The sequence below is a fragment of the Hypanus sabinus genome, chromosome 24 (genome assembly GCF_030144855.1).
Source record: "Hypanus sabinus isolate sHypSab1 chromosome 24, sHypSab1.hap1, whole genome shotgun sequence".
Taxonomy (NCBI): domain Eukaryota; kingdom Metazoa; phylum Chordata; class Chondrichthyes; order Myliobatiformes; family Dasyatidae; genus Hypanus; species Hypanus sabinus.
This window is the reverse complement of record NC_082729.1, coordinates 13,529,037-13,552,746: the sequence shown is the minus strand read 5'-3', so window position 1 is coordinate 13,552,746 and position 23,710 is coordinate 13,529,037. Positions and strand designations below refer to the sequence as shown.

The 23,710-nt window shown below is 44.5% G+C and overlaps 1 long non-coding RNA gene across 1 annotated transcript in view; it reads right to left on the bottom strand.

The window, feature by feature from the left end:
• Positions 1–222: 222 nt before the first annotated feature.
• The window catches only part of LOC132380482 (uncharacterized), a 35,531-nt gene continuing 12,043 nt past the window's right edge, over positions 223–23,710 (bottom strand). Inside the window, exons 4-5 of the long non-coding RNA XR_009507790.1 lie at positions 22,207–22,295; positions 223–729 (exon numbers count right to left, since the gene is read on the bottom strand). This is a non-coding gene — a long non-coding RNA (uncharacterized LOC132380482). The remainder of the gene's footprint in view (positions 730–22,206; positions 22,296–23,710) is intronic.

Genomic DNA, 23,710 nt, shown 5'->3' with positions numbered 1-23,710 from the left:
GAATTACTTCAATGTTTCAATGGTTTGATTTAATGTCAGAGAATGAATACAGTTTACAACCTGAAATTCTTACTTTTCAAGACATCCATGAAACAGAGGGGAAAAAACCCAAAGAATGAATGATCGAAAAATGTTAGAACCCCAAAGCCCCCCCACTCCCATGCACAAGCAGCAGTACAGCATCAACCCCCTCTCCCTCCCACCACCCTTTATGCAGGCAATAGCAAGCCCCTCCAAAGACCATCATCTATAGTCCATCAAAAACTACTGTTCCTCCCGACACCTCTACATTTTAACAAGCCCCCTCTCTCACTAAGGAGGGAGACAGATATCACTCCTGGCCCAGTGAGTGGGAGGCCAACAGCACTCTGCTTTGATCTGACAGTGCACTGTGTCACTTGTTTCGAGCTCTGCCAACTTGAGAATCCGCAAACCCTCTCCAGAGAGAGAGAGAGAGAGACAGACAGACAGATCTCTAGACCACAGAGGTTTCCGACAGCCGCATCTGCTGTCTTGATGTTTCAATCTCCTGAGATGCTTCAGTCGGCAACATCGGTGAGGAATTGTCAAGCACTGGGCCACACCTCGAGGGCAAACTTCTTCCAGGCCATTCCTAGAGATACCAATGCTCAGACCGCCCGGCAGCTCCCGACGATTGAGAACCCACCGCCCATGAAAACAGGGTTTGAGTACAGCATAGATCACGGACTCTGATAGGACCCCAGCCACCTTGAAAAGGGAAAAATAGCCATGAGAACAGGACTCAGATGAAAACTAGCATTTTTCTTACAACAATTTCCTTTTTCATAATATCTTTTGAGTAATACTCTCGAGCAAAGTCCATCTCCTCCTCTTCACCACACACCCTGCAAATAAATTTCTGCACTTGTAGCTCGCTGGTCCTTGCCAAATTCCAGTGGCTGTTTTTTTACATTCATCTTTTTGTTACAAATCTCTCTGCAGCCTCACAACAGCAGCCCCATCCCACAACAGTAACCTCTGACCCTGTAGGCCAATTTCATTCAGTTATCCTACTGAAAAGTCACAGCCACCTTTCCAGCCAGAGCAGCTTCATTAACGCGCTCTATCGCTGGTAGAAGCCACCTTGTGAATGCCTGTATAACACAGTTGACTAGATTTCCCAATATTCATTTACTCTACATCCAGCGTAATCAATAAATGTACTTACTTACTGTGCGTTATACGCTACTGGCGTTTAGGGCAGCAATGAAGGTCCTCCACCTATGTCCATTCTTGACCTCTCAGATGTAGAAGGATTCCTCATTGTTGCCTCTGTAACAATTTCATTTTACCAGTCAGGGTCGTTCCCCCTGAGCTGAACCCCCGGACCTGGAGGACCGGTGGACCACTCTTAGTCTGACCTCTACCCTTTGACCTGTTTGGCATGGGTGACCCTACCATGGGCCAAAGCGCAAAGCCCTGACTCCAGCCAACATCACTTTCTGGGTCATTGATGCACACAAGCTTCCAAACACTAAGTCAAGGTTGTGATCCTCTTGGAGGACAATCAAAATAAACAAATAAGAAGGTCACAATGATCAAAGGATATTTGAAAAATTTTCTTGTCACTTTCTTAAAAGAATATTTTGCTGGAAGATTAAGTTTCTTATACATATATCACAAACGTTGAGGTCAGATACCCAGCATCTATGCCCATTATTCATTAAGTACTAATGAATCTGAAATTTGATTGGTTATATTGAAGAATACTGCTTTGGATGTCTGGCTCATTCAGACCTGCCTCTCCAATAGTGTTATAGTGTTCAATCATCTCTACCTCAACCTCACCATTACTGGGTCCGTTCATTCGACCATAGTGTTGCTGGCATTTAAAATTTCTTCCCTAAATTGCTTTAGCCATGCTGCTTTGAAAACAGTTTCAAAAACTTTCTATTCAACTGTACTTGTAAATCTCTACACTTTACAGAGGAGAGCGTTCTAACGGGCTGTATCACTGTCTGGCATGGAGGTGGGGAGGGGGGTGTTGCTACTGCACTGGATTGACATAAGCAGCAGAAGGTTGCAAAATTAGTCAGCTCCATCATGGGTACTAGTCTCCATGGTATCCAGGACATTGTCAAGGAGCAGTGACTCAAAAAGGTGGCGTCCATCATTAAGGACCTCCATCACCATGGACATGTCCTCTTCTCATTGCAATCATCAGGAAGGAGGTACAGCAGCCTGCAGGCACAGAGTCAATGATTCAGGAACAGCTTCTTCCCCTCTGCCATCAGGGAGGAGGTACAGGAGCCTGAAGACACACACTCAATGATTCAGGAATAGCTTCTTCCCCTCTGCCATATGGTATCTGAATGGACATTGAACCCATAAGACCATTAGACAAAGGAGCAGAAGTAGGCCATTCAGCCCATCGAGTCTTCTCCGCCATTTTGTCATCAGCTGATCCACTCTCCCCTTTAGTCCCATTCCCCTGCCTTCTCACTACTCAGATACCCATCAATCTCTGCCTTAAATACACCCAATGACTTGGCCTCCACTGCCGCCCATGGCAACAGATTCCATAGATTCACCACCCTCTGGCTAAAAAAATTTCTACTCATCTCTGTTCAGAACGGGCACCCTGCAATCCTCAAGTCATGTCCTCTCGTACTAGACTCCCCCACCATGGGAAACAACTTTGCCACATCCACTCTGTCCATGCCTTTCAACATTCAAAATGTTTCTATGAGATCCCCCCCTCGTTCTTCTAAACTCCAAGGAGTACAGTCCAAGATCGGTCAAACGTTCCTCATATGTTAACCCTCTCATTCCCAGAATCATTCTAGTGGATCTTCTCTGAACCCTCTCCTATGTCAGCACATCCTTTCTTAAATCAGGTGCCCAAAACTGCACACAGTAAACCCATGAACATTACTTCACTAGCTTTTAATTTCTGTTTTTGCACTATTTATTTAACTATTTTATATACATAATAGTTAAATAAATTCACAAACACTGTGAATCACAGTAAGTAAATATACAGTGTGTGTGTCTGTCTGTCTGTGTGTATATATATATATATATATATATATATATATATACGGTAATAATACATACAGATTATATATACACTGTATATATACTTACTGTGATTTACAGTTTTTGTTACCTATATTATCATGTATTACATTGTACTGCTGCTGCATGGTTAACAAACTTCACGACACATTCCCGGTGATATTAAACCTGATTCTGGTTCTCTTGACCCAAATCTTTCTGGCTTTCTTCCTACTATTCTCAATCCTTTTTTCCTGGTTTCCTGAAATGGTTCTGCATCGCATTACCTGGTGGAACACTGGAGTCCATTCATATCTTAGAAATGAAAACGATTTTATGTACATCTATGAATCACTCCTATTGTAATAAAAAGACAAGAGTTATGTAATATTTGCCAGTTGATAAGCCCAATCCTTGACCATCTCGTATATGAATGGTGCCTCTTTCCCTGAAAATGTCAAGGGCGAAGTTGGTCCATCTCACAAATATCCCACAATGAGCATCAGCGGACCATAGAATGCTTAACATCTGCGTTATTGACCAATGCTCTGAATCACAGCCTGCTGGAGACTTAAGTGAATGAAATCTATTTGTTACCGTGAACTTTGCTAGTCAATCTATCTATTTGTGTCCTTCAGTGACCCGCTTTGATTTTGAGTGAATTATTCTCTTTATTTACCATGAAAGTTTCACTTAAGGATTTTATGGAAGCTGTTCCATTTTCAAATTCATGAACATAAGCCTTAACAACACAGAAATTACTGGAGGAACTCAGCAGGTCAGGCAGCATCTATGAAGGGGAATAAGCAGTTGATGTTTCAGGCTGAGGCTCTTCATCAGGACTTTCCATAGATGCTGCCTGGCCTACTGAGTCCCCTCCGGCATTTTGTGGGTGTTGCTCTGGATTTCCATCATCTACGGAATCTTTTGCGTTTATAAACCTTAACAACCTGTAATGAGTTTACAATTTATAGAACTGCAATCAGGACGAATAAATAACTTTGAAATAGGGACTATTATCCGCATGTCTTTTTTTTCTAATAGAAACTGTTGTACACCATGAAGCCTTCATCCATGCTACTGTACCAGTGTATCTGACCCTCAAGTTTGACATCCTGCACTTGTTCGATGTTGGGTGTCCGCCGAGCTTGACAATTAGTTTGCAGACGTTTCATCGCCAGTCAAGGTGACATCCTCAGTGCGCAGTTGTTGGTGCTTCTCTCGGAGAGTGCTTGTATTTACATGCCCCCTCCCACCCCCATTGGCTTGTCTTGGTCCTGATTGGCCAGCCCTCCAGCTGAGGAGAATCCTATTGGCTCACCTTTCTTCGGCTCTTAGGGGTTCGCAGTTGGCATCCACTTCGGCGTATTTCTGTGAGGAAGGTGGTGAAATGCCTGCTGGCTAGTTGCCAAGATCAGCCAACACCACAACGTCAAACACCTCAGCCCGAGCAGCCAATATTCGCCACCATCTGACATTTGCCCCATGCGCCTACTCAACAGTAATCACTTGAGTGCTCCATTTGACCTCATTTCCAAGGATCTCTGAAGCAGAGTTGCAAACAGAGCATGAAAGTAATGGAAAATAAAACAGTCTGCTAGACTACATCAGGGGCATTTAAGAGTCAGCGGCATGGAATTGCTCAGGAATCATATTTAGGTCACTACAGATTGCAAATGTCTTCCCTAAGGGACTTCAGAGAACATTTTTATGACAATCAGTTACAGAGTTGTAACGCGCTGTAAGGTCTCACTGCTAATGTAATGGCTGCTCTGTAATGTTCCACTGCCAAAGTAATAGTTTCTCTGTAGCAGCAATGTTTGGGTTATGGCTGCAGATAATGGGGCCTTTGGAATGTATGTTAGCCGATGAGTGGGAAGTTGTTCTTCCTTGTGGGTCTGGGAACTGGTATTTCATGGCTGCGAGAGATGAAGAGGGAAGATGTGCGTGGAGAGAGCTGGTAGACCATTGGACGGAGTGGATAGGGAGGGCCACTCGGAGGAGCTGGATGGTGGAGGAATGGCCCTATCAGTGAGCTCCAACATGCACATTTGACTTTTTTCTTAAAATGGGTCCTTTTTCTTTTTATTTTCTTGACTAACCCTACATTCAGAATAAGATTTATAAAGTTCAATCATTTAATTGGATACGGTGTGCCGTCTGAAATTTTGTGGTTCGGATTTGTAACCGGGCGACTCACCACGCGGCATCCACACAAACGAGATTTCTCAGTTTGGCGGGTCCAGAGGCTGCCTTCCCCTGGCCGAACACATTCTGGCCGAATCTGAGGGTTACAGAGTCATGGAATCATAGTGCATTAAAGCACAGAAACAGGCCCTTTGGCCCATCTAGTCCATGCCAAACTATTAATCTGCCTACTCCCATCGACCTGCACCCAGACCGTAGCCCTCCATACCCTTCCCATCCATGTGCTTATCCAAACGTCTCTTAAATATGGTTGGGATCCTTGACGATGAGCAGCAGGAAATCAGGGTCCATCATCAAGGACCCCCCACCTTCAAGGACATGTTCTCTTCTCACTGCTGTCATCAGGAAGAAGGTACAAGAGCTTCAGGACTCACATCACCAAGGCCATGAAGAGTTACCGCCCCTCAGCCATCAGGGTCGTGATCCAATAGGGATAACTTCACTCGCCCCATCACTGAACTGTTCCCATAACCTATGGGCTTGCTTTCAAGGACTCTTCATCTCAAGTTCTCAATATTTATTACATTTTTTTGTGTATTTGCATAGTTTGTTGTCCTTTTCACACTGGCTGTTTGTCCACCCTGTTGGGTGCGGACCTTCATTGACTCAGTTGTGTTTCTTTGACTTATTTGTTAGTGATATAGCACGGAGTGGGCCCTTCTGACCCTCTGAACCACGTCGCCCTAGCAACTGTTAACAAGCCCAATTAACCCTAACCTAGTCATGGGACAATTTACAACAACCAATTAACCTACCCGGTACGTCATTGAACAGTGGGAGGAAACTGGAGGACTCGGCGAATACCCACACCACCCACAGAGACTCCTTACAGAACGGCGACGGAGTTGAACTCCGAACTCTGGGACGCCCTGAGCTGCAACAGCGTTGCGCTAGTCGCGATGCCGCCGTGTGGTTGGTGCGGTGAACGCACATACATTTACTCTGTATGCCCGCAAGAAAATGAACCTCAGAGTGAACACAGGGTGGCAAACACAAGAAGGTCTGCAGATGCTGGAAATCCAGAGCAACACACACACACAAAATGCTGGAGGAGCGCAGTAAGTCAGGCAGCATCTATGGAAGTGAGTAAATGTCGACTCTTTATTCTTTCCCATAGATGCTGCCTGGTCTGCTGAGCTCCTTCAGCATTTTGTACAGGATAATGTTAATGTACTTTAATTAAGGTTACATTGAACTGTTCAAATACTGAGATCAAACCTGCATGCACCATTTCCACTGACAGGATGGTCCACTCTCTCACAACCACCCCCCCCCCCCACCCCACCGACCGAAAAAGTTCACCCTCATGTTCCCCTTGAATATTTCACCTTTCACCCTTAACCCATGACCTCTAATTCTAGTCTCGCCAACGTCAGTGGGCAAAACCTGCTTCCATTTACCTCATAGTTTTGCATACCTCTATCAAAAATCTCTCCTCATTCTCATGAAATAAAAGAAATAAAATAAAATCATAACCTATTTAACCTTTCCTTATTCAACCTTTGCTATCAGTATCAGTAAGATGAGTTGATAATGCCTTCTCGAATTCTAGATTATTTATTGAATTTAAAACAAGAACTGGAACCTCCAGAGCACTCATCCAAAACTGGATTGATTGTCTGGCATTTAAACCACTGTTGAAACGCTGGACTTGTCAGCAAAGCCCAACTCCTGAAAAACAAAGTCAGTTCTCAGAAATGCTGTTTGTTTGTGTGAAATGCTGGTTCCAGATTTTTCATTTTAATTTTTAAATATTCAGATTAACCACATTGTTCTTGATTGAACTCCCAGTTGAAGCCGTCTCGAGATATATAACTTTTAACGTCTTCGTTGTAGAATATTAACTGCTGTAAACTGGTGACGTGGGTCAAATAATTCTGAAGAACCATTACAGATCTTCTATCCTAACAGAGTTTCAATGAGTGCAAATAGATTTTCTTTCACTTTCTCCTTCAAGAGGTTATGAATTCACACTCCAAGATCCCTCTGTACATCAACGCTCCTTCGGGGCTTGCTGTGTATTTTCCCCTGACTTTTGCCCTCTCATATGGTAACATCCTACAGTATGAGCTCCATCTGCCTTTTCTCTACCCACATTTTCAACTGCTCTATATCTGGCTGAATCGTAGAACAGTCCAGCACAGGAGCAGGCCATTCGGCCCGCAGGGTTGTGCTGAACCGACTAAAGAGCAAATCAAAAATCACCCAAACATTAACCCTTCCTACCTACACCATGTCCATATCCCTCCATCTTCCTTACATCCATAGGTGCCCATCCAACATGTTTGCCTCTGCCACCAGTCCAGGCATCCACTGCTTTCTGAGTAAAAATCTTAGCCTTCACAACTCTTTCAAATCTATCCCCTCCCACCTTCAATGCCTGCCCTCTGGTACTAGAGACCTCTACCCTGGGAAACAGGTACTCTCTGTATATTTATCTATGCCCTGCATAATTGTATAAGCTTCACCAGAGTTTTATAACGATGCAACATGGCCTCCTGACTTTTGAACTCAATGCCTCAAGTAATAAAAGCAAGCATTCATAATCCTTCTTAACCACCTTATCGACCTCTGTAGCCACTTTTAGGGAGCTATGAACTTGGATCCCAAGATCTCCCTGCTCAGCAACACTGTTAAGGATCTTGTATTTGCCAAACCAAGGTGCAACGCCTCACGTTTATCTGGGTTAAACTCCATCTGCCATTTCTCTGCCCATATCTGCAACTGATCTACATCACGCCGTATTCTTTGCCAGACTTCTACTCGATCCACAACTCCACCAATCTTGGTATCACCCGCAAACTTACTAACCCACCCATTTACATTTTCATCCAGGTCATTTATATACATCACGAACAGCAGAAGTCCCAGGGCAGATCCCTGTGGAACACCACTAATTACAGACCCCCAGCTTGAACAAGTCCCTTCAGTCACTACCCTCTGTCTCCTACGTGCAAGCCAGTTCTGAATCCGAACAGCCAATTTGCTGCTGACCCGATGCATCTTAAGCTTCTGGATTAGCCTCCCTTGAGGGACTTGGTCTAAAAATTAATGTAGACAACATCCACTGCCCTAACCTCATCAACCTCTCTCATCACCTTGACAAAAAACTGAATCAAGTTGGTAAGGCGCGACCTGCCGTGCACAAAGCCACGCAGGCTCTCCCTAGTTAGGTCATGCTCATATATCCTATCTCTAAGAACTTTCTCCAGCAATTTCTCTACAGTTGACGTGAGACTCACCGGTCTATAGTTCCCAGGATTTTCCCTTGTTCCCTTCTTAAATAGAAGTACAACACTCTCGAGTCCTCCGGGACCTTGCCTGTGCCTAGAGAGGGCGAGAAGATACTGGTGAAGGACCTAGCAATCTTGTCTCTTGCCTCCTTCAACGACCTGGTGTAAATCCCATCAGGCCCTGGGGACTTAGGAGGCCCACTTCCTCCTCCTTGATTTCTAAATGCCCTGATGTATTTATACACTCAGTGCTGACCTCCTGGTCCTCCATGTTGTTTTCCTTGGTAAATACTGAAGCAAAGCTCTCATTAAATACCTCACTCAGATTCTCTGCATCCAATCAAATGTTACCCCCTTTATCCTTGAGTGGTCCCACTCTCTCCCTAGTTACCCTCTTGCCCTTGATGTATATATGTATAGGAAGCCTTGGGATTCACCTTAATCCTACTCGCCAAGGATTTTTCATGGCCCCTCCTGGCTTTCCTAATTCCCTTTTTTAGTGTTTTTTTCCCGGCTGCTTTAATATAACCCTCATGTGCTCCGTTCGACCTCTACTTCCAAAACCTTACATACTCTTCCTTTTCCATCTTGACTAAACTCTTCACCTCTCTGGACGTCCAAGGTTGTCTTATCTTTCCACCCCTGTCCTTCCTTCTAACAGGAACTTAACTTTCTTGTACTCTGTGCAATTGATTTTTAAACACCCACCACGAGTCTGATGTGGACTTGCGAGAAAAAAGATGCTCCCAGTTAACGCTTCTTAGTTCCTGCCTAATGCCCCACTCCAATTTAAAGCTCTCCCACAAGGACCCTACCTATCCTATTTATAGCTATCCTGAAATTTATCACTATTCCCTAATGGTTTACCCACTGGAAGCTCAGATACCTGGCCAGGCTAATTACCCAACACCAGGTCCAGTCCTTTGACGACCATCTACACTAACCATAATCCCGCCAATAGTTACATTATCTGCCAACTCACTGATCAGTCACCTCCCTTTTTTGTCCAACTCAATTCTATAGATCACAAACAGCAGAGGTTCCGACACTAACCTTTGTGGAAAACCTCTGGTCTTAGACTCCAGAACAAACAACCCCTCCATCACCACCCTCTGTCTCCTATGGCCAAGAGAATTTTGAATCCAGTCCACCAAGTCTCCCCTTCCTTCTGGTCCTGATGAAGGATCTCAGTCTGTAAGGTCGACTGTTTCTTCATTTCCATGGATGCTGCGAGACCTGTTGAGTTCCTCTAGCATTTTGTGTCAGTAGCTCTGCAAGTCCCTTAATCTTCTGAATCACCCTACCATGAAGAACCACGCAAAATACACTATCAACGGTAAGACTCTCGGCAGTGTGGAGTATCAGCAAGATCTTGGGGTCCATGTCCATAGAAGCTCAAAGCAGCTGTGCAGGTCGACAGTGTTGTTAAGAAGGCGTATGGTGTGTTGGCCTTCATCGACTGAGAGATTGAGTTCAAGTGCCATGAAGTAATATTACAGCTATGTAAGACCTTAGTTAGACCCCACTTAGAGTACTGTGTTCAGTTCTGGTCACCTCACTACAGGAAGGATGTTGATACCGTCGAAAGGGTGCAGAGGAGATTTACAAGGATGTTGCCTGGATTGGGGAGCATGCCTTTTGAGAAAAGGTTGAGCTAACTTGGTCTTTTCTCCTTGGAGCGACGGAGTATGAGAGGCGACTTGATAGAGGTGTATAAGAAGATGAGAGGCTTTGATTGTGTGGACAGCCAGAGGCTTTTTCCCAGTTCTGAAATGGTTAACACGAGGGAGCATAGTTTTAAGGTGCTTGGGGAAATAGGTACAGGGGGATGTCAGAGGTAAGTTTTTCACACAGAAAGTGGTGAATGCACTGTAGCAATGGTGGTAGAGATGGGTACAAGAGGCGGGCCTCTTAGATAGGTACATGGAGCTTAGTAAATTAGAGGGCTGTGTAGTAGGGAAGCTCCAGGCAATTTCTAGAGTAGGTTACATGGTCGGCACAACATTGTGGGCCGAAGGGCCTGTGATGTGCTGTAGATTTCTATGTTCTATGTTCTTCGAGTAATTGAAAACATACAAAGAATGACTTTTGGAACTCTTAGAAAAAGGGATCTCTCTAAATGAGATCTAAACACAAGCTCTGTGAATATCATACATTTTAAAAAGAGGAAATGTCAAGCCCATTCAAAGAACGATTCTTCTATCTCTGGAATGTTTTCTGACATTCTGGAAAACCATAAAAATGGCTTACACGTTCCAAAAATCAATGAAATATTTCAAACGCGGTCCATTTCCTTTTCAGACGGGGGGGAGCAATTGATTCTCTTTGCCTGAGAACGACAAACATGAAGCACAGGATCCGGTTGTTCAAAGACAACTCATGCAGTGTAATGGTTGAAGAGGTGGCCGGTGAAAGGCAGAAATCTGCACGAGCACGTGAGCGCGTCCGTGCATTTCCACAGGTGTGCCTGCAAAAGGTCAGCTTCATGAACGCAAGAAATCTTTCACAAACTAGTTACTGGCACCGAGGGTGGAAAGACATTGGCAAAAATTCTGTCAGCAGCAGGATAAATAATTCCATACAAGACAAGTGAGTGAGGCATATTCGAAGGGAGGAAACTCTAACTATGACAAAAACGTCTACAGACTTGTTCATTAATCTATAGACAGTGCTATCCTACCCTTTGGAAAACTCTGTTTAAATTTATTCTCTTTCTATTTAGATTTCAAATTGGAATAAATCTTTACTACAGCCTGGATTTCTATTTCCTTTTATCTAGTGGATTTTGCCTGAAACAATTCTCTTTATTACCACAGGGAAGGAGGTACAAGAGCCGTTGGTCTCACACCACCAAATTCAGGAACAGTTCAACTATTCTTCAATTATCAGGCTCCTGAACCAGCGTGGATAACTTCACTCACTTCAACTCTGAACTGATTCCACAACTTAAGAATTCACTTTCAACATCTCTATAACTCATGTTTATTCACAGAGTATGTCGTTCTTGGCTCATTAATTGTTTGTCAGTCATTGTTTGCGTGCAGCTTTTCATTTACACTATTGTATTTCTCACTTCCACTGTGAATGCCTGCAAGGAAATGAATTTCCAGGTGATATATGGTGACATATACTGTACGTAATGTACTTTAATAATAAATTTCATTGACTTTGCCCTTCTTTGGGTTAAAAGATCATTGTAATGTGGAACCATAAGGCTATAAGGCATAGGAGCAGAATCAGTGTTGCTCATCATTCTGCCCATCAAGTCTGCTCCATCATCCCATCATGGCTGATTCATTATCCCTCTCAACCCCATTCTCTTCCTCCTCTCTGTAACCCTTGACGCACTTACTAATCAAGAATCTCCAACACAAATATATCCAATGACTTGGCCTCCACAGCTCTCTGTGGCAATGCGTTCCACGGATTCACCACCCTCTGGCTAAAGAGATTCCTTCTCATCTCTGTTCTAAAAGGATATCCTTCTATTCTGAGGCTGTGCCCTCTGGTCCTAGACTCCCCCACAACAGGGAACATCCTTCCACGTCGACTCCAGGAAGCTTTCCAATTTTTGATAGGTTTCAAGAAAATCCCCCTCATTCTTCTAAACTCCAATGAGTACAGGCCCAGAGCCAACAAACACTCCTCATGTGTTAACTCTTTCGTTCCTGGAATCATTCTTGTGAACATCCTGTGGTCCCTCTCCAATGCCAGTTTTATCCCCCCTTTAGATCTCCATCATCTTTATGTGCCGTGTCCTATGATGTGGGCGGTCATGGTCTGCAGGGGACCATTGCCTGTGGGGAAGACCCACTTCACGCTATTGTACTTATTCTTCTCTCTTTCCATGACCATGCTTGTTCTCGGCAAATTTTTCTACAGGAGTGGTTTGCCATTGCCTTCCTCTGGACAGTGACTATTGCAAGACGGGTGACCCTGGCCATTATCAATACTCTTCAGAGATTGTCTGCCTGGTGTCAGTGGTGACATAACCAGGACTTGTGATCTGCACCACCTGCTCCCATGGGTCCGTGTGACCCTGATTGGGGGACTAAGCAGGTGCTACACCTTGCCCAAGGGTGACCTGTAGACTAGCGGAGGGAAGGAGCTCCTTACACCTCTTCTGAGAGAGACATATCTCCGCTCCACCATCCTTTCGGGGTTGAGAGGGATAACAGATCAGCAGACTCAATGGGCTGAATGGCCTCATTCTGCCGCTATGTCTTATAGTCTTATGGTTCCACATCAGAAGGATCTTTTAACCTGAAGAAGGTCAAAATATGTGCAGTATATCTCACCATATACTAGCTAGAGATTTCTCTTCTTGCAGGCCTTCCACAGTAGAACAGAAATCAATAGATTCAGTGAAAAATTTTACACGTACAATGACTGACCAATTGCGGTCTGACCAACGCTTATCACAATTAAAGGCAGAGATGTATCCACACACATTGGTTGTCACCTTTGACGGCTAAGAGTTATCTGTAAGACCCAGGCAGTTGATGGTATTGGATCCAACTTGTTTCTTTGTACATTGTCTTTTGTAAAGCAGTGAATTTCTGATAACAACACTGCGCCCCTTTCAGTAAATCACTAATCATCTACAAGAGACATATTCTTCATTCATTTTCAGAGAATGCTTCCTCGCTTGCAATTCAGAAAAGTTGACTATTTAAATAGGAGGCCTTTCAATTTAGAACATAGAACAGTACCGCATAACAAAAGGCCATCTGATCCACAATGTTGTTCTACCCTAATTAAACTCGTAATTAAATGCCTAACTAAATTAATGCCTTCTGTCTACACAATGTCCATTCTCTGCATAAGTTATCCATCTGTCTAGGAGCCTCTTAACATCCTCTGTTATATTTGCTGCTACCACCAATCCTGGCAGCACAGTCTAGGCATTCACAGCTCTTTGTGAAAAAGAACTTGCCCTGCAAATCTCCTTTGAACTTGGTCCCTGACCTTTTACATGCCTGTCCTCTATTTTAGACATTTCTATCCTGGGGAGCGAGGGGTGGGGGGTGGAAGATTCTGGCTGTCCACTCTAACTGTGCCACTCATAGACTTAAGAACTTCTATCAGGTCTCCTTTCAGCCTCTGCCGAAAACAGCCCCAGTTTGTCTAACCTCTCCTTACCGCACATCCCTGCTATTCCAGGCAACTTCAACAATTCAATGGTTCCGTTTAATATCAGAGAATGTATACAGTATACAACCTGAAACTCTTACTCTTCACAGACATCCTCGGAACAGAAGAAACACCCCCCCCAAAGAATAAATGACAGAAAAAATATAAGAACCCTTTACCCCCCGACCCCTTCAGTGCACAAGCAGCATCAACCCTCCCCCAAATTATCCTAGCAGAAAACATCGGCATTCCCACAACCCGCCATGGAAGTGAAAGCATAACCCTACAGTCCATAAAAACTACTGTTCACTCCAACATTTCGACATCCCACAGGCTCTCTCTCTCACTGATCGCTCCTTCCAGCAACAGGAGAGGTAACAGTCGCTATTTCGTTGTTACAGTCAGCCTGAAGCGTTGCTTCCTAGTAAACCTTTTCTGAACCCTTTCCAAAGCCTCCAAGAACCGGTTCAAGGGCAGTTACTACCTCTCAACCATCAAGCTCTTGAACAAAAGGGGGGTAACTTACACTCACTCTATTTCTGGTGCTCCCACAACCAACTTTAAGCCTCACTTTAAGAACTCTTTATTTCACGCTCATTATTTATTGCTATTTATTTATATCTGCACAGTTTGTTGATCCTGTCCACAGATTTGCTGAGTACGCCCGGCAGATCGAGAACCTCAGGGTTGTATGTGGTGACATGCATGCACTCTGATAATGAATTTTACTTTGAACATCCTTCCTACAATACTTAGGAACTTCAAAACATTAAACTAATTCAAAGGACATGGGAATCTGGGAATACAAGTGTAACTTCGTCTTGAAGCGAGGTGTGCACCCATCTTGTGGTAGCGTGATAACGTTTGTATTTTTACATATAAACTGTCATGAATTATTTAAACAAGCAAAAATGCTGAATCAAACAATATATATACAAGATCACTCAAGTATAGCTAACATATTAATTACACAATAGGGTAATTATTATTTCTCAGAATAGTTGAAGATAACAAGCAAACACAGCACTTTATGGATGAGGTCCCATCACCGTGAATGTTCCTGAGCACTTTCCAGCCCAATACTTCTAGAACAGTACAGCACAGGAACAGGCCATTCAGCCCACAATGCTGTGCTGTACCAGCTAAAAGGCAAATCAAAAAACCCATACACTAATGCCTCCTGCCTACACAATGTTGATATCCCTCCATCTTCCTCACATCCGTGTGCCTATCTAAACATCTCTTAAAAGCCTCTGATGTATTTGCCTCTGCCACCAGACCAGGCAGCGCATTCCAGGAATTCACCTCTCTCTGAGTAAAAAACTTACCCCTCACATCCGCCTTGAACCTTCAAAGGAGTTCAACCTTGAACCTTGAACCCCCCTCACCTTCAATGCATGCCCTCTGGTATTAGACATTCCAACACTGCGGAACAGATACTCTCTGTCTACTCTATCTATGCCTCTCATAATCGTACAAACCTCTATCAGATCTCCCCTCGGCCTCCATGGAAAAGCATTTGAATTCTGGGAGACCTAGTATATAGTATTGATGGTAAGACTCTTGGCAGTGTGGAGGATCAGAGGGATCTTGGGGTCCGAGTCCATAGGACGCTCAAAGCAGCTGCGCAGGTTGACTCTGTGGTTAAGAAAGCATACGGTGCCTTGGCCTCCATCAACCGTGGGGTTGAATTCAAGAGATGTGAGGGAATGTTGCAGCTATATAAGACCTTGGTCAGACCCCACTTGGAGTACTGTGTTCAGTTCTGGTCACCTCACTACAGGAAGGATGTGGATGCTATAGAAAAGGTGCAGAGGAGATTTACAAGGATGTTGCCTGGATTGGGGAGCACGCCTTATGAGAATAGGTTGAGCTAACTTGGCCTTTTCTCCTTGGAGCAGCGGAGGATGAGAGATGACCTGATAGAGGCGTATAAGATGATGAGAGGCATTGATCATGTGGATAGTCAGAGGCTTTTTCCCAGGGCTGAAATGGCTAGCACAAGAGGGCACAGTTTTAAGGTGCTTGGAAGTAGGTACAGAGGAGACGTCAGGGTTAAGTTTTTTTATGCAGAGAGTGGTGAGTGTGTGGAATGGGCCGCCAGCAACGGTGGTGGAGGCGGAAACGATAGGGTCTTTTAAGAGACTCCTGGATAGGTACATGGAGCTTAGAAAAATAGAGGGCTATGGGTAACCCTAGGTAATTTCTAAAGTAAGTACATGTTTAGCACAGCATTGTGGGCCGAAGGGCCGGTATTGTGCTGTAGGTTTTCTATGTTAGACCTGAATTCTAGAAGGGTCAATCTACTCCCAACCTTTTCTATGCCATGGACCCCTGCCATTAACTGAGGGGTCCGTGGACCCCAGGTTAGGAACCCCTCCTTGAGCAATTACCAAGAGTCACATAAATTTACCAGTAAACTAAAGTTCAAGAAAAAAAAGCCCAACTTAAACTTGCGGGCATGCTACTTTGATGCCAGAATGTGTGCCAACACTTGCGGGCTGCCCCCAACACATCCTCGGGGTTGTTGGTTGCTAACACAATTTCGCTGTGTGTTTCGATGTACATGCGATAAATAAATCTCAATCCTCCTTTTAGTTAAACCTTGGCTTAAGATTCCAAACACGTTCCTCAGTTACGGAAAAAGAATGGATGGTGTAATGTCTCTAATTGTTGCTGAGGACCATGGATAAAACAGGAACAATTATTAATACAATGAAGTAGTAACAATGATAGAAATAGATGTTAAACTCTGACCTGGACCACTCCTGGTATTTGAGTTTAGTGTGAGTACTTGTGCTGGGTAGAGGGAGCTGTTGGCTAAAGCTGTGGGAAAAAAATACACACCACCACTAAAATAAGAGACCAAAAGTGTAGCCAGACTATAGAAGAAAGGTTTCTGACTGATCCAGTTCCTGAAATACTATTCCTCCCATCTCTGAATCACCGTCCAGTCCTCTACCCTCGGAGATGGGTACGTTCCTCCATTTCCTGCAATCTCGCTCTCTCGCTCTCCTCTGTCATCAAGCTTTAAGACCAAATGGCCACCTTGTTTCACAAACACAAGTCCTGAGGAAGGGTCTCCGCCCGAAACGTCGGCTGTCTACACTTCTCCGTGGGTGCCGCCTGACCTGCTGATTCCTTCCAGCATTTTGTGTGTGTGTTGTCTGGCCATCTTTGTTCAAAGGTTTCAAGGTTTCAAAGTTGCACTTAATGTCAGAGAAATGTGTACAATATACATCCTGAAATGCTTTTTCTTCACAACCATCTACGAAAACAGAGGAGTGCCCCGGAAGAATGAATGACAGTTAAATGTTAGAACTCCAAAGACCCACCCCCCCAGCTCCCCTCCCTCCTGTGCATAAGCGGCAGCAAGCAACAATCCCCCTCCTCCACCACCAAAAAAAAAAGCATCAGCTCCCACTACCGAGCACTCAAGGGTGCAGCAAAGGCACAGACTTGAAGTACCCCAAAGACTACACATTCACCCGGTATTCAACAGACCACAGGCTCTCTCTCTCTCCTTAATAAGGGAGAAGGAGGTGTCTCCGTTTCACAGCGAAAGCCCCCTTTGGGTCATTCCCTCTACACTACAGACAGCATATAAATACACATTACTATCGTTGTTGAATCAAGGTTTGTCCATGAAGCAAAGAGGAGTGTGCAAGTAAATGCACCTGCTGCATTGGTGTCAATAAATCGATAAGACTGTAAGATATAGGAGCAGAATTAGCCCATTCAGCTCATCAGCTCTGCTCCAGCATTCAATCGTGGGGTTTTTTTTAATCCTCCTTCTCCCACAACCTTTAGCCCCCTTCTTAATCGTGAACCTATCAATTTCTGACTTAAATACCACCAATGAGTTGGCCTCCACAGTCTTTTGTGGGAAAGAATTGCAAAAATTCGCCACCCTCTACCTGAAGGAAACTCCTTCTCAGCTTGGTTTTAAAGAGACATCCCTTTAATCCACAGGTTCCCAACTGTTTTTGAACCAATACCATTAAGCAAGGGGTCCGTGGACCCCCAGGTTGGGAACCCCTGCTTTATTCAAAGGCTGTGTCCTTGGATCCCAAGCTCTCCTACGAATGGAAACATCCTCTCCATGTGTTACGGTATACACCCAACCATGCCAGTCTCTGGGATTTAGATGCTCTGATTCTCTGAGTATGGATAGCGGGCACAGTCCTTTTAAAGACTCAGGATCGCTCTGTTAATTGGTGGCCATCTTTTGGGAGGTTAGGACCTCAATACTCACGAAAGAGGTAATGCTGAACAAACTTATGGGCCTGAAATAGGCAAGTCCCCTGGCCCTGACGGAATGGATCCCAGGCTACTGAAAGGAATGGCGGCAGTTATAGTAGAGGTTTTGGTGATAATTTACCAGAATTCTCTCAACTTTGGGCAGGTCCTGGCAGATTGGAAGACGGCAAATGTCACACCACTGTTCAAAAAAGGTTATAGGCAAAAGGCAGGTAACTATAGGCTGACATCTGTAGTTGGAAAAATGCTTGAAGCTATCATTAAAGAAGAAACAGAGGCATCTGGAAAGAAATGGATCCGTCAGTATGGATTCAGCAAAGGTAGGTCCTGTTTGAAGAGCTTACTGCAGCTCTTAGAGTGGTGAATCTGTGGAATTCTCTGCCCAATGAAGCACTGGAGGTTACCTCAGTAAATATGCCAAAGACAAGGCTGGGTTGATTTTTGCGTAGTAGGGGAATTAAGGTTAATGGGGAAAAGGCAGGTAGGTGGAGATGAGTCCATGGTCAGATCAGCCATGATCTTATTGAATGGTGGGGCAGGCTCGACGGGCCGGATGTCCTACTCCTGCTCCTATTTCTTATGTTCTTAGAAGCATAGAAAATAGGTGCAGGAGTAGGCCATTTGGCCATTCGAGCCTGAACCACCATTCAGTATGATCATCCAATTCAGAACCCTGTACCTGCTTTCTCTCCATACCCCTTGATCCCTTTAGCCACAAACGGCCATATCTAACTTCCTCTTAAATATAGCCAATGAACCGGCTTCAACTGTTTCCTGTGGCAGAGAATTCCACAGATTCACCACTCTCTGTGTGAAGAAGTTTTCTCTTATCTCGGTCCTAAAAGGCTTCCCCTTATCCTTAAACTGTGGCCCCTCGTTCTGGACTTCCCCAACATCAGAAACAATCTTCCTGCATCTAGCCTGTCCAATCCCTTTAGAATTTTATATGTTTCAATAAGATCCCCCCCAATCTTCTAAATTCCAGTGAGTATAAGCCTAGTCGATCCAGTCTTTCTTCATAAGGAAGTCCTGCCATTCCAGGAATCAATCTGGTGAACCTCCTCTGTACTCCCTATGTGGCAAGAATGTCTGTCCTCAGATTAGGGGACCAAAACTGCACACAATATTCTAGGTGCAGTCTCACCAAGGCCTTGTACAACTGCAGTAGAACCTCCCTGCTCCTGTACTCAAATCCTTTTGCTATGAATGCCAACATACCATTTGCCTTTTTCACCGCCTGCTGTACCTGCATGCCCACCTTCAATGACTGGTGTACAATGACACCCAGGTCTCATTGCATCTCCCCTTTTCCTAATCAGACACCGTTCAGATAATAATCTGTTTTCCTGTTCTTGCAACCAAAGTGGATAACCTCACACTTATCCAAATTAAATTGCATCTGCCATGAATTTGCCCACTCACCTAACCTATCCAAATCACCCTGCATCCTCTTAGCATCCTCCTCACAGCTAACACTGCAACCCAGCTTCGTGTCATCCGCAAACTTGGAGATGCTGCATTTAATTCCCTCGTCTAAATCATTAATATACATTGTAAACAACTGGGGTCCCAGCACTGAGCCTTGCGGTACCCCACTAGTCACTGCCTGCCATTCTGAAAAGGTCCCGTTTAGTCCCACTCTTTGCTTCCTGTCTGCCAACCAATTCTCTATCCACATCAATACCATACCCCCAATACCGTGTGCTTTAAGTTTGCACACTAATCTCCTGTGTGGTTCCTTGTCAAAACCCTTTTGAAAATCTAAATATACCCCATCCACTGGCTCTCCCCTATCCACTCAATTAGTTACATCTTCAAAAAATTCTATAAGATTTGTCAGACATGATTTTCCTTTCACAAATCCATGCTGACTTTGTCCGATGATTTCACCTCTTTCCAAATGTGCTGTTATCACATTTTTGACAATCAACTCTAGCATTTTCCACACCACCGATGTCAGACTAACTGGTCTATAATTCCCCAGTTTCTCTCTCTCTCCTTTTTTAAAAATTACATTTTTACATTTTTAAAATTACATTTTTTAAAAATTACGTTTTTAAAAAAGTTACATTAGCCACCCTCCAATCCTCAGGAACTAATCCAGAAGCTAAAGAGTTTTGAAAAATTATCACTAATGCATCCACTATTGCTTGGGCTACTTCCTTAAGCACTCTGGGATGCAGACCATCTGGCTCTGGGGATTTATCTGCCTTTAATCCCTTCAATTTACCTAACACCACTTCCCTACTAACATGTATTTCCCTCAGTTCCTCCATCTCACTAGACCCTCGGTCCCTTACTATTTCCGGAAGATTATGTCCTCCTTAGTGAAGACAGAACCAAAGTAGTTATTCAATTGGTCTGCCATGTCTTTGTTCCCTATGATCAATTCACCTGTTTCTGACTGTAAAGGACCTACATTTGTCTTGACCAATCTTTTTCTTTTCACGTATCTATAAAAGCTTTTACAGTCAGTTTTTATGTTCCCTGCCAGCTTTCTCTCATAATCTTTTTTCCCTTTCCTAATTAAGCCCTTTGTCCTCTGCTGGTCTCTGAATTTCTCCCAGTCCTCAGGTGTGCCGCTTTTTTTTGCTAATTTATATGTTTCTTCTTTGGGCTTGATACTATCCTTAATTTCCTTTGTCAGCCACGGGTACACTACCTTCCCTGGTTTATTCTTTTGCCAAAATGGGATGAATAATTGTTGTAGTTCATCCACGCGATCTTTAAATGCTTGCCATTGCATATCCACCGTCAACCCTTTAAGTATCATTTGCCAGTCTATCTTAGCTAATTCATGTCTCATACCTTCTAAGTTACCCTTCTTTAAGTTCAGAACCTTTGTTTCTGAATTAACTATGTCACTCTCCATCTTAATGAAGAATTCCACCATAGTATGGTCACTCTTACCCAAGGGGCCTCGCATGACAAGATTGCTAACTAACCCTTCCTCATTGCTCAACACACAATCTAGAATGGCCTGCTCTCTAGTTGGTTCCTCGACATGTTGGTTCAGAAAACCATTCTTATGACCTGAATTTAGGTTCACTCTCAGTCGTCGCTCATCTCTGGCTCAGTCTGCGATTGCGCTGAGGATTTCCGTCTCAACTGGATTCTCGTCTAGTCTCATCGGGTTTTTGTCTAGCTTCTAGTCAAGAACCCTGTTCTCGTCTCAGTCTCGGATACTCCAACGCTTGGGCCCTTAGCATCCTCACCTAGGCCTCTCGTCCACTCTATCCAGGTCTTTCAGTACCCTGTAAGTTTCAGTGAGGTCCCTCCACATCCTCTAAACTCCATCCAGAGACACCTAACGCTCCTCACACGTTAAGTCTTTCGTGCCTAAGATCATGTTTGTGAACCACTTGTGGACCTTCTCCAGGGTCAGGCATGTCCTTCCATAGATATGGGGTTCAATATGGCACTCACTTTTCACATATACTCACTGGGGGGAAAATGGCCCCAGGTAGTGATACATCTTCCCTGAACTCAGTTATATAGTCAGTGCCCTGTTTCACACCTTTATTTTGAACTCTGTTATGTTGTGCTTTCTCTGAAGGCTTGCGCTGAAGAGGTGTTATTGACCCAAAACAAATAGGTCATTGGACCTTTAACAAAGTCCTCAATCAGCTCTACGGGGCGGCATGGTAGCGCAGTAGTTAGCACAACGCCTTATGGTGCCAGGGACCCCGGGGTTCGATTCCCGCGCCGCTGCCTGTAAGGAGTTTGCACGCTCTCCCCGTGTCCTCCTGGGTTTCCTCCGGGTGCTCCGGTTTCCTCCCACAGTCTGAAGATGTACTGGTTGGTAGGTTAATTGGTCCCTTGAGATAAATCGAGGGATTGCAGGGTGGTGCAGCTCGAAGGCCCAGAAGGGCCTACCCCACATTGCATTGCAAGTAAAACAATAAAACACTCTCAACAAAATAGGCTAATTCTTTTCCACCTCTGCCCCCAGCTCCCCATGTCCCAACCCAACACCCCCCCAACAGCTTCTATTTCTTTAAGTCAGGTTACACCCCTGGTTATCAGTTAGGTCTGTGTCGATCGTTCTCTTCATACGATTCTAACAGACGGCAAATGGAACAATAATCCCATTCAGGAACTGGGTCAATATAACAAATAGAGTCACAACAAAGATAGGGAACAAAAGGTCCCAAACAAGTCTAGTTTCTTTTCAGTGAAAATGAGAACAGTTTTTTTTTTATTTTTGGAAGGCTTGGCTTATTCTTGTGAAGCATTTCAAGATTCCCATCACTGCTGGTGCACCCACAATGAACAAAGTCTGCAAAGAGGAATTTGTGTAGCACAATAGTCGCAGCTGGTTAAACCTTTCCTGAGTGTGAAAGTGGGTACTCACCTCTTTCATACGGTTGAGTTGCAGGCGCTCCGTGGCAGAAATTGCCTCCTTTGACATCTCTCCCATGGATCAAGGAGGCTTTTGTGAGGCTGGCAGAGTGCGGGAAACCAAAATAAATCAATATCTTTGTTCCCAGCGCTTAGAAAGGAAACAATTAACATGTTTAAAAAATCTGGCAGTGTAGATTTTTTTCTAAGTGGCCACTGGAATTCCTGGTGTAAGAGGTGAAGGGAGGGAAGACTGACATTCGCCATCCTTGGCAGTTACTTAATACTGATTGTTTCCTTTTCTATTTCAGTACAAATCGAATGGGCTGGCCCACTATTAAGAGGGCCCTAGCTAAAGAGACAGTGGCAATTTACTGGACTGAGGGTCCACTTGTGCAGGAATTTGATTCTCAAGTCCTGTCCACCGCTACAGCTCAGAGAATGTGGTGATAGCGTGGGTTTCCTCCGGGTGCTCTGGTTTCCTCCAACAGTCTGAAGACGTGCCAGTTGGTAGGTTAATTGGGCATTGTAAATTGTCCCAGGATTAGGCTCGGATTAAATCCGGGGATTACTGGGCGGCACAACTAAAAGGGCTGGAATGGCCTACTCTCCACCGTATTTCAATAAATAAATGTAATTGGGAATGCAAGAGAGAAGGGGAAGGTATTAATGGTTTGTGCAGTAAATAGCTAGAATATACCTCTAAGTATATTTCTAACTTCTGGTTAAGATGGCACTACTGAACCCGTGCGACAGATCACTGGCAGTTAAAAAATTGAGAAGTCCGACTAAAAATATTACTAAAAGCAGCTTTTCTGAGGTAAGTTGTATTAAATTATCGCTGTGACAGGACGAGTGATGCTGAGGTAAGTTCAGGGGGTTGAAGTTGGGATGGTGTGTTGCAGAATTTGTGCAGATGGAGTGAGCCATATGGAGAGGAGAGGGTGAGACAGAGGGGTTCTGATGCCCGTACCAGTGGCCCAGGTGCGAGGGTGGATCACCCCGGGCCTGAGCTGACTGAAAGAGCTTGAGAGCAGCTTTAGGCTGGGCAGTGAAATCTAGGCCTGGAGCGAGTCGCTAGCCAATTTTGGCTAGGCCCCGAGCCCTTCACAGTAGCCAGGTCCTAGTGCAAGATGCGATCCACTGTTCAGACACTTTAACCGCCAGCCCAGATTGGAGGCGAGAACTGACTTCACTTGCTCTTCACCTAGTTCACTGCTCCCTCCAGGGTGCCGGAGCTTTTCGCTGTTCCGTTGTTCGGTCGATTTAAATGGCGGCCCAGATAGACTGAAATGACAGGGCGTCAGGATCCGAGCTCACTCATGTCTCCATGGCGCTGAGGCTATGAAGACTGCCACAGCCGCTGTGCTCCATGCCTGCTAATATGATAAGCAAGGCTTTGGGCCTACTCCAGGGTTCAGATCTGAGGCCTCATTTTGGTTTGGAATGTTGTTGTTCGCATGATTTGTGTGTTTTTTTCTTTCTCTTGCGCATCGGTGTTGGTCTTTTATTTTTTT